At 27.5% G+C, this 12,871-nt stretch overlaps 1 protein-coding gene and 1 long non-coding RNA gene across 3 annotated transcripts in view; both read right to left on the bottom strand.

The window, feature by feature from the left end:
• Positions 1–12,871, bottom strand: part of LOC111617640 (palmitoyltransferase ZDHHC5-like) — a 54,874-nt gene that overhangs the window by 14,956 nt on the left and 27,047 nt on the right. The gene's annotated exons all lie outside the window — the stretch shown is intronic.
• On the bottom strand, positions 1,053–3,827 carry LOC111617641. The gene is made up of 4 exons (XR_002755457.1): positions 3,768–3,827; positions 3,363–3,629; positions 2,136–2,214; positions 1,053–2,061 (listed from the first exon to the last, which is right to left on the bottom strand). It is a non-coding gene; the product is annotated as an uncharacterized LOC111617641 (long non-coding RNA).

The raw sequence follows: 12,871 nt of genomic DNA, 5'->3' as shown, positions 1-12,871 counted from the left end.
TGTTATGTTTAAATATCTTTAAATAAAAAGTATTTTATACTTTGAATTTTCCTATTTACATATTTTGACTTTCTATCTTACACTAAAATACATTAAAATAATGTTTCCTTAATTTTTTTAGGCAAGAAGAGCAGAAAAGAAATGTAATAAGTTGGCTTTTAAAGAAGAAAAGAAGAGACAAGAAAAAATTGCTCAGAACATTTTACATAATTTACAATCAGTAAAACTTGTATAAAAGAAATAAAATCTGTAAGTAATGCATAGATTTAATGTGACAACTTATCCTTTTTAAAACTGTGAAAAATTTAAATAGAAAGTAAAAAAAAAAAAATCAGTGTTTTCATCATTTAACTGACTAATGTGTTTTCTTGTAAGTATACTTTTGATTTTACCACATTTTACCAAAAATGCAGAAAAAAATTCACTTAAATTATCATTTTTTGTTTCTTCTGTATGAATGTAACAAATAAGCTATAAAATGTTTTAATAAAGAACAAATAAAATGTAGGTGAAATATGATTAAATTTTAAAATTAGGTTTTAAAATCCATTGTAAAAGCTTAAACTACACAACTGTCTAATTGGTGTGACAGAAAAAGATTTATTTCTCAAGTACCTTTGACAGTATATAGCTGTCCTCTTCAGACAATGTCATTCATAGGATACATTCGTAAAGTTGGAGTTAAATGAGAATGACGTCATCGTTATTCTTTTTTGATTGATTCGTTTATAACTAAATGGCTGTTCCTAAAATCTAAGATATGAATGTTGCTAGTACAGCCTTATCCGAAATATTTGATATTGATACTTTTAGTTTCACCTTCAGATTCATACAAACAAGGAACAAAATGTTTCAATATAGAACAAATTTAAATGTAGATTTTTAAGAACTTTTCTTCTGAAAGGTGTTAGATAGATTACTGGCATGACTATATTGTTAAAGGATAAGTATGAGATACAAAGGGCAAGCCACAACTAATTTGAGATGAGCATATATTTTAAATTGAAAAATTGCAGCCCGGCATTAAAAATTCTTTCTAGACTTTCTTTTTCTATAAGCTAAAAGTTTATTTTAAAGAAAGATTTTAGATAATGAAATTACAAAGTCAGTACCAGTCTTTGAATGATACAATACTTCCAGATGTGGAAGTCATTGAGAGAGATGTATTACTGTGCATAATTTTCAATAGATTTTAAATAATATATTTAAGTTGTAAAGTAATTTTGAGAACATTTTGAACATGAATTTCCTATTTTATTAATAAAACTGGTAACTTTGGTTTGTCAATAACTGAACTAAATTATGCATATTTACCTAAAAGAATTCAAGTATCTCTGAACATTTTAATGTTTAGTGTATAGATATAAATCAAATTATCCAAATATAATAAATGATTCAATATTTATTTCAATAAAATTTCTTACATTAAAAAAAATACTAATTCATAAAGTGTTTCAATGAGATAAATTGTTATAATACACAAATAATTACATGACTAGATAAACAACATCTTAAGTCTACCAGAACATCAAGGAACTGCTTCCAATTGAAACAGAACAAGTTTACTTTGTTAATAACAGAGCACAAAATATAAATATGAAACTAGTGATGCAAATATTTCAGAATTTTTATAACTTAACTACAAAACTACATTAAAACTTGGTAAATCTATGAGTAAAATTGCAACAATTCACATAAAATTATATATAATTTTTTGTACTTTAAAATATTTACAACTATCACATCATTTTGATATGTTTAATATAAAATATTCTTCAATACATTATGCTTGCTTATGTTCTGCAAGTTGTGTGTGTTTGCTTATTATATTCATCTGTAGGTTCCATGTAAATATTTTCAGTTTTGTTTGACATTTCCTCTTTATCCAATACATTCTTGTTATTTTCTGGAATGGAATCAGGCATTTCTATTATATTTTCTGCAATTTCTTCATAAATTGCTGAATTGCGTGTGGTGTCAATTGGCTCTGTATTGGGAGCCGGTGAGAGTCCATATTTGAAATAATAATGTTCTTCCATTAATGATGCTGCATGTTTGCTTCTAAAAATTGATGAAATTAATTATTTTCAACCATCAAGTTAACTGATAAATAAATATCTGTTAAGGTTACTTACTTTAATTTTTTAAATTTATGGGACACTCCAATAAAAATTATTAACAAACAAATTGATGTCACTATGGTTAAACATATAGCTGAAAGGTTTTTGAAGGTTTCATATTAAATTAAATATGTGAATTTAGAATATAAAAATTAATAAATATATTTAAGTTATTTAGAAAATACAAAAATGTTCTAAAAGTTTGAATTACAGATGATAGTTTATTTAATATGCATTATAAGAAGTTCTTAACTTAGTCACAAAAAACTATATAGTATGATACAAAATAAAAACTTGTTTATCCTAACTTTTGATAGATTAGATCCAATTTGAATCAATGAAAATCTAGATAAGTTTGTTAGGATGAAGAAATACACATGACCAAAACTTAAGGACACACAACAGTTCTACATGAATAGAGAGAACTGTAGTTTAATGCAGACAAATATGGCAGGAACTGTAATACTTGATGTCTAAGAGGATAATACACAATTTATAGGATTTTATAAATAAGTCTGTGGTGAAAAAGATAATACAGCAATGGACGCAATGGACATTGGTAAGCAATTTTTATCCATTCTCTACCTATGCCCAGACAGAGACCTGTCAATATGGAATATGCATTTTCTTCTTTGTTCACAAATCTATACAAGTTGCCACTGGCTTAGTGAAAAAACACAATTGCTTGCTTGTTCTTCAGTTTTGGATACGTGTAAGTATGCTTAGTATAAAATAAAGATAACAGTTTAGATTTTATTGTTTGATATGTTATTATTAACATTAAAGCTAAGAATGAATTAGTGTTTAATAAAGAAACCACAAATACTGTTTTATTTAAAACTCAATAGACATATATTAAAACTAACTGCATTTTTAATTATTCAAGCAGCTAGAGCTGGATTAAATTGAACTATTATAGAGTTAGTTAAAAAGTGATTAAACAATGTAATTTTTTACTAATTAGTCTTATGTCAGCTACAGTTTGAATAACTCACTTATTCTTCTGAGATAGAAGCATAAATTATCTTCATGTCAAATTATCATTTGTTTTTTTTTTTCTAATATTACTATGCTTTTATTGCAATCTCAGTAAATAGAAATTTTGGGTAATTGCAATTAAGATAAATTAATATTCTTTTGCAAAATTAAACTAAAATTTAATTTTTTATGTTTGGAAAAAAGTAGTTTTTTGTGACTAATTGTTGCTATATTTAAACAAATATATAACAAAAAAGGACTTACCAATGAAATTAGAGGCTATATTTGGTACTTCTGCAAAATGAACTTATTAGATACTGAGTAATAGTAATAAATACAAATTATAATCATACTTACCATGACAATAAAAATTTGTATAACTCCAAGAACCATTCTGTAGACAAATAGAGAATGATTGACCCACTTCTCTGTATCCCTCATTGCATTTGTAAGAGGCAATTCTATTTGGCACTCGATTAATAAATTTAACTTTTCCATTTGTTATCGACAGCAAATTTGAACATTCAGTATCTGTTAAATGAAGAACGTGAACAACAATATGTATTTAATAACACTGAACTAAAGATAACATATAGTCACATGTCAGTAACAAATTATTTTAAAAATTATGTAATTATTATGGTATGCTAAAATCTTTAAATTACATACATTCACAGGTTCTTCCAATCCAAGCATTATCTTCTCCACAGTAAATGACTGACTGTTGATCTAATATGGAATTATTGCAAAGGACAATAGCTGCTGTTCCATAAATTGCAATTTCAGTTTTCATGGGTGGTTCATATCTTAATAGAGTTGCATTCTTTAATGTTGGTAATGGACATGAATAATCTACAGGATCTTAAGAAAAAATCATTTATTTCTTTTTGATTTATATTAATATAATCATATCTATTAAAAATTTATTTGAAAATTGGAAAAGCAAAGAATATTCAAGTACAAACGAAAACATCATTGAAGCAACTATGCATTTCCTAAATATAGATATTTACATTTGCTGACATATAAGATGAGCCTCATTTTTAGACAATAGTTTTGGGGGAAAAAATGCATCTTAAATGCTGGCAAATACTGTAATTTAATTAATCTTATAACTCAAAAAAACAATTCACTTCTTTGAACTCATGTCGTTCAGAAAAATAGTCATTATAAATTGTATAGTCTTCACATTGAAAAAGTCTGTTTTCTGTTAAAGTTTTGTTAAAGATGTTCTGTTTCTGTTTAAATAATATATGATGTATTCTATAAAAGGCATCTTTATCAATTTTTATTTTTTTGAGTGCATCTTGTTCTACAGAGCAAGAAGAGTATTTAAGAAAGGAAAATGGCTCGATTGGTTAAAAATTGAATATGAATTTTCAAAACACTACAAAGTTGAGAAAAACAGCTTTAAAGCTTTTCTTCAAATTTTGAAGAAAAATACTTTTAAAACTACATTTAAATTAAGAAACTTTGTTATTTTGTTAATTTGTACTGACGCCTAACAAATGCAAACCTCTAAAAATCAACAATTTAAACTTTAATCACATTTTTTGCACTTTGATGAAATTTACTTTTCCAACTTAAGGTACTTCCTCCTCATACATAGCACCACATTTATTGAAAATTAAACAGTGAAGATTAACAATCAGATGACTGATGTAGTAAAAAGCCCAGCCTGCTGCACTCTAGTTCAAAATCTAGTTGAAAATTCAATTCTTTATGAATGGTTTGATTTAGGTAAGTCAAAACTTGTCTTTCACTGCCCAGCTACCCATTCACTATAGACCTGACTAAACTTATCATGAGCACAAAACTGACTTCCAAAAATTGGAACGTTAGAACGATGTTGCTCAACTTTAAACGTTCGGAAATTACCTTAAAGTTCAATTACTGGTTAAAAAGGTTTTATACTGGTATGTGATAACTTACTGGAGTGAGTAAATAAACTGAGAAGAAGACTGTTATAATTATATTCTGTTTTATATTACATATTTATGTTTATTTTTTAATAATTTAGACTAATTCATTGCATTACCTATAACAGGAAATATTTGCACTGTGCAAATTTGAATATTTTCAGATAAGTGAACCACAACAATTTCTGCTAATTTCTTCTTTGGTAGACGATACAAAGGTAATTGGCATTCAGCCAAGAATGATGTATCTAGAACAGTGAAAATAATTTATTTTTCAAATTATAAATTTCACTTTTATATAAAAAATAGAATAAAAAGAATTTTCAATTATATTGATCTTACTTGAGAAGAAAACAAAGTTAAAATTGCAGTTACTGTTGTTAGCAAATATTTGAAGGTCTCCTGGTTTCTTTCCTGCATAATATCAAAATTTTATATAATAATCATCCTCAATCAAGCATAGCAATGATAATTTTATAAAAACAAAATCTTTACCAAGTACATGAAGTCTGAAAATTGCACTTTTATATTTTCTGTCATAATTAAAACTTAGGCTAAAAGTGGTCTTGTTTATACTGCAATTTGACACATTTCCATTACTCTCTACTTTTTGAGAATCAATATATACTAACGAAAGGCTTTTCACTTGAAAAATAATAAATATAATTTTTTTTAAATTATTCTTTATAAATCAAATTAACAATCAATAATGAAACTGAACACTTAATTGTCCATTCCTACCACAAAAAGCTGCTTCATTGTCCCATGTTCCATCTTGTAAACATTTTCTTTTATCTTTACCAAATTTATAGTAGCTGTGATAGCAAGAATACGAAATTGTTTCATTTTCTTTATACTGTATTTTGGATGGAGAATAGTAACCTCCAAAAGGTTTTACAGGAGGTAAGCATATATTGCTATATACTACAGAAATAAAAAAGTCAAAAATTAAAAATTTTATTATAGTCTGTAAACAAATTATATAATAATTACAATTATAAATAAATTGCAGTGTTAAAGAGCATGTATTTGATAAAAGCAAAGTTCTTTTGCTCGGATAGATCAGTTGAATCCTCTTCATTCTGTCTGTTTAGGCTGAACTATCCAGTAGAAAAAGTTTAGTTAAAGGATGAAAATTCAAAGAAATTCAGATTTTGCTCATTTGTATTTTTGTTCTGTTTGATTTCACTGAAGAATTCTATATATCTATATTAAAAAATCTTTGCTTTTTTTTAACTGTAAGCTCATTAAAGTTGCAATTTAGTTATTATTGTAATTATTAGAGAAACATACAGCATACAAAAGAAATCATATAAAATGAGGTTTACATTACTCATTATTTATCCCCAATTATAGTCATTATTAGTCATAATTTTATCCCCAATTATAACACCAAGCAAAAGGGTCATCCTGTGTATGGAGTATTCTATTCATTATAAATTGTGTATTTAAAAACATATTAATATTTTCTATTTTTAATTATTTTAGTTAAAAAAAATGAGTTTAAGCTTATTTCCAAATAGATAAATGAGATTTTAAATAATGACTTAAAAGTGTAGGCTATTCTGACAAAACGAATGTACCTTATTTTAATATTAAAAGATCAAAGAATAGAAAAGATTAATGGAAAATAACAAAATATATTCTATTTTGTCATTTTGTAGATTTATATTTATACAAGTAAAGTAGCTACTGATGTTAATTTTATTCTTATACTTATTTATTTTCTTTTTTAGGATCTTTTTCAAGGTAAAATATTTGATCTTGAAAACCTTTTATAGATACATAAAATAGATAAAAGCAAAAAGCAGGATTGGAAATTATATATTTTTGTATTGTCTTTATTATTATACCATAAAACCTGTAAAGATTGAATATTTATGTTATATTGCTTTTTTGTCAATACTTTGATGTCATTTTTCCATAATTTGGTTATAGTAATCCTATGTTACCATATACAGCCCCTGGCAAAAAGTATTTGAATATCATATAAGAAAATGTAATGTTTGAAAAGAAAAATAATAACCCAATGAATAAAATGTATAGGTGTTTATTACTTTAATTTCAAATGAATAAACCAAACCATTTTCCTAAAAAAGAATTTTTATATAAAGCAGTTTTTAAACATATAGGAAGCTGGGAAAAAAGTATTCTAACATCAACATTTATAAAAGGTTCATGCCTCACCAATGAGCTGGCCAAGTGATGTTTTCCTGGTTTTTTTTTACATTTCTAACATCTAAATAGGAGTNAAAATGTAATGTCTGTCGTATCCAACTACATAGTGCTGTTTTTATTGTGTTTAAAGTCACTTAGATTTTACAAATAGGTGAGCCGTTCACAGCCCGGCACACGCATTTGTAAAATCTAAGTGACTCATACAACATGGAATTCATATAAAACAGAATAATCAACAGTGTTATAGGGGGGTCGACTGTAGTAATTAATTTCTTTTTATTTATTTATTTATTTCATATTTGCAGACTAAAAATTTACAGGTCACAAGGTGTCAATTAACTACTATGGCCCGCAGAAAAAATGTAAAATTTATTCTGGCCCATGTTATAAAAAAGGTTGCCCACCCTTGCAGTAGTCAATGGTCAATGACAATGACTTTCATAGAACCTCAGATAATATTTCCATCTTTGTTTTTCCCCCTTTCTTTCTTTTACAGAATAAAGTTGGACAAAGCTAAATAAAGAGAATAGCAAGGATATAGAATTGACATCAGAACTACTCAAAAATTTCAGTTTTAGCAGCTGTGATGCTCTGACATTATTGAAAAATAATATTTTCTTTCAACTGTTTTAATCTAGTAATTAAACCAGTCATAAAATCAGTTTATACGAAAAACAGTATAACTCTCATTTTCTATTTTTGAATTATTTAAGTTTTTGGTGGAAAAGTCATGAAACAAACCATTTATATTACTATAAATATGAAGTTAATAAAAGAATCACAGTTCAAAGCTTGAAGTCTGTGACTGGTATACAATTCAAAGAACCAAAATGAAAGATGTCAGTTGTTATCCAATAGAATTTAAGAAACTATCATCTAATTAAAAGGAATGTAGAGTGAGTTGAAGATGTAATCATTAAAATAGACGATCTAGACAAAACAGGTAAGATTAAGTACATAGATAAACTCATTGTTCATTCCAAATACATTCATTCCAGCAAGATTATTATATATGTTATATAACAATCATTATTTCTCAGTTTCTTCTATAAACAGAACAGTTGAGAGGAAAAGTTGAGAACCTTTCTCCTATCTGAGGAGGCCAGTAGTGATTTCTATCCCTATAAATTAATGTTATTTTCATTGTCAAGCAATAAAATATTTAAGACTGCTATTTATTAATAAAAAAACATTTGTTCAAAGAAAAGAAAAAAAGCAAAAAAGGCAAAAGAGCCCACTAAGAGGCAAAAGAAACTTCCTATACCTAGGGTGACCAGTCAAAGTAGGACATTTGAAGTTTTATAACGCTTCCCAGTAGGACATTTCACAACACAGCTTAAAATAAAAATCAGTAGTAAAAAAAGCACAAAACACTAAAAATTGATAAGTAAATAATTTTAAATTGATATACTACTCTTGTTGTTTTAAATACTACTCTTTGTTGCAATTGTACCCATTATTTAATATAAAAATATGAAAAGAAAAGTTTATTGTTATTATTAATGACTACCTATTGCCCCAGTAATAGTTGCAGTATCTGTGAAAGTAGGACATTTCCATTAGGCGGTAGGACATAGGACAAAAGGTTTAATTGTAGGATATGTCCTCCCACAGTAGGACGAGTGATCACCCTACCTATACCCTTACCTCTAACTAGTATAACTGGTCATGTATTTGCACAGTAAGCACTTATCCACAGTAATTTATTATTGTACAGTGTTGTTCAGATTAATGAATTTATATATAAAGGAAGTCAAAAAGACTAAAAACAATACTTAAAAAATTTTATACTGTATTTGGTAGATACATTTATGTTAAAACGTGTATTACTGATATATATTGACTTAAAAAACATAATTCATTAATTCACTGACACAAAATGTTTGCATAAAAACAAACTTCTTACAGGAAAACAAATTGACACATTCAGAAGAAGACATCAAATACATTACCAGAAAAATCTGAAATCTCAGAAACATCAAATAGTTTAAAATCTAAGCTGTCAAAGTTTCATGCTCCACTTCTCACCAAATGTCATGTCATCTAAGCATCAATTTAATCTCTTTCTGTGAATTTTTAAACATTTTTATTACTACAGTTGATATTATTTTAAACAACATTTTTTCTGCTTTACCATTATTTTTTATTAAATTCTTCAGTTATTATTTACAGTTAATTAATCAATATATAATATATAAACAATACTAATTACATACAAAGAATTATTATATCAATTGCAGCACAAAGAGTCACAGACATGAAATGCTGTGACTGTGTTTCAAACCAAACAATCCAAAAAACAAATTTTAGTTAATTACAATATTTAATCAGAACAGATAAACTAAATACATCTCAAAATAATAATTAATAAGCATATTCATCAATTGAAGTTTAACCAAGATCAAACTTTTTTAAAAATTCCTAACAGATGTGCTTCGATTGCACCTAATTATACTCATAAAAGTCCCTTCAGCCAACATCTTATATTAAAAATTGCTTTTTAATACAAAAATTCTCATATAAAAGCTAAATTAAGCTTTCTAACTACAAGACAGCAAAATCCACTATTCAATATGTGAGATCCGACCTCAGAATAAGCCCAAAAGTTGTTCATTTTCCCCTAAATTTTCGACGTATGTAAAATAAATTTGTCGCCTTCTCATTAAAATAACATTGTCAGAAAAAAGAATCAAATATCGATCAAAACTTATAACTTTCATCGTTAATATAAACATTCAACCCTCAAACAATGACATTCCTCTGCTGCAAGACAAAAAGTTTATAGTTAAAGTCCGAATTCGTCATTTTGTTTTGGATCCCGGTAACAACTTTAACCTCCATAACTGCAGGACCAACCCTACCTCTCATAATAGGTGATCACATGACTGATTTTTCCCAGTCCAAAGCTATAAAAGCGACTTCTTTCCCCCTCCTCGGGAAAGTCTCACATCTACGGTCGTCGGAAAGGGTTAAGTCACGGAAAATTTTAACTGTGTGCATCGATCACCGGCAAAAAGGACTAAATTTTTCCCACCTACATGGAAGTAAACTAGAGGTATGAAACAAATAATTGTAAACTCTCTCTCCGCGAGTTAGGAGCTAGTGAACTGAATTCACTTCCCCCGATATTAGATTTTGTAACCTATATTTTTTTTTATTTCGTTAATCTAATAAATCGTTGTTTCCATTGTTAAATGGTGTCATTTACTTGCATATCGCCTACGCCTCGTCAACGATTCCTCTCACCTCCTCCACTCGACCAAACAAAAATAATCCCGACCCTTCGGGACCGCATTCGAAATTGAGCCATCTTGACAAGTGAGTAGGTTTAATGACCTGTTGCCGAAAAGGGAGAGTCGACGGTTTCCTACCTCCCCGGCGGCTCACAAATATCCTATTCACAACCATTTTTATATTTTATGAGATCTCAAAATGTTATTAATGTTCCATTAGACAGATCCAATGAAGAAAATTCCTGCTTCAAGGAAAATACAGTACTTTTTGCATATTTAATCAGAGTAATTAAATACTTATATCTTGGCAGAAAAAATATTCATGCATATCAAAATTGACACTTGTATATACTGAACTTTCAAAAAACATTGTAAAAAATCATCAAATTGGCTTATTTGTAATATATTGCCTATTCTATCAACTCTAGAAAGTCATATCTTAATTGTTAGATGATTCTGATTATGAAATATGTTTGTTTCTAACAGTTAAATAACTTTTAAACAATCTAATTTCATAAATACATATTAAAAATTAAATATTTATACTATGACCAACATACTTATCAAATATTTCATTCCTAAGGTTTTCAAACATAACTTATCATAAAAAAAAGCTTCATCTATTTAATAATGCTATAATGGCCAGAATAACTGATGATACTTTTATGGAAACAAAACTAATTTAAACCAGCACACAACCAAAAAGACTGATTAAACCAGCCAATTTATTTTAGCTCTGTTCAAGCATAAAAAATTTCATCCTCAGTAAATTCAACATCAAGAATACAATGTTAGAACAACAAACTAAATTAATTAAAATTGATTTACTAAAATTCTGTTATTCTAAAATTACTAAAAGTAATAAATATGATGCTAAAGAAGACAGAATAAAAGTACAGAAACTGCTCTCAAAATGTTCTGTTGCCAAATGGTTCCAAGAGCACTTACTTCTTCCATCCAAACAATTTCAAAAGTTCAATACGACCTTATCCCAACATACAAAAGTCTGGTTGACGAATATTCGATCAGAGGACAATCAGAACAAAACAGTATTTCAATTACTATTTCAATACTATTAGGTATTTTATTTGAAATACCTTTGCTGAGGTTCAAAATATTTTAATTTCTAAATACTCCATAATACCTGAAATACTCAAAGAATTTCAAATGTAACATTTTGAAAATAGCAGTATTTATGTGCATTTAAATGTCTATTTAATACAATACTAATATATGACTGCATATGTTAATATTTATATTATACTTTTTCTCATTATCTCATTCTACTCTTAATTTCATATGTAAAAACAACAAAATTTTATCAATAACGAGATGCAACTTTTCTCAAAAAGATGATTTTCATAAAATTTACATGATATATTTAATGGCATGGCAGCACACTCTAATTGATTAGAACTCTGAAAATATACTGCAATCAAGTTCAAAAAAATGAGAACTATGTAAGGAACTTGTATGTTCAATAAGGAAAACATGTCAAAAAATTTACCATTTCTATAAAATATCTTTTCTTCAGATAAATAACACATTGTACATTGACATAAATATGAATTTAATTGCAGTAAAAATGATATAAATGTGAAAAATGTTAAGATATGTTCAATGCCTTTTACAGTGATAGTTCCAGCTTTGACTATTATAATACAAACATGAAATATAAAATAAATTAAAATGATTAAATTGAATTATGAAATATGAATATGTATTATTGTTGTTTTTTTCTAAATATTTCTGCATTAAAAGGATTCAGTACAGTATATGAATTTTCAAGTACAGTATTTCCAATACTTAGCATTTTAAAACACTCAAATTTATACTAGAAGTTCAATAATTTTCAATTATACCTCAATATAAAATTTAAAAGCAGTAATTTTGTTGAATTATAACAAACTAGCAGACCCCGCCATGCGTTGTTGTGGCTCAAAATGTATCTATTATAAATTTATAACACTTTCCCCGTGGGGGAGGGGAAATTTTTCGAAAAATTTCTTTTTAGTGTACATTCTGTTGACGTACCCTATTAAAACGCAATCAAAAACGCAAAAAAACCGCATCTAAAATAGTATAAATAGAAGCAGAATTCTTTACGGTAAGCCTTAATCCTAACCATCTCCCTTCAGTGGAGTTGAATTTCGACATGTATACAGGTAACCCCCGTATAACACGGCACTTCTATAGCACGGATTCGCTCTAACACGGTTTGAGAATTGGTACCATCCCCCGTATAACACGGTACTTTTATAGCACGGATTTACTCTGACACGGTTCGAGAATTGGATAAAACCCTCGTACAACAGGAAATGTAATAAATTTTTACATACTTAAGTAATAATAGTTCACAAAAATTATTATTTTCGTGAACTACTAGTACTTAAGTATGTAAATTTTCTCTTCTCGCCTTCTGTCGATACACGTGGTCCTTCTC

The sequence above is a fragment of the Centruroides sculpturatus genome, unplaced genomic scaffold (assembly GCF_000671375.1).
Source record: "Centruroides sculpturatus isolate CEXI.00-Female unplaced genomic scaffold, Cexi_2.0 scaffold1753, whole genome shotgun sequence".
Classification (NCBI taxonomy): Eukaryota; Metazoa; Arthropoda; class Arachnida; order Scorpiones; family Buthidae; genus Centruroides; species Centruroides sculpturatus.
This window is presented reverse-complemented; position numbering and strand designations above follow the sequence as displayed.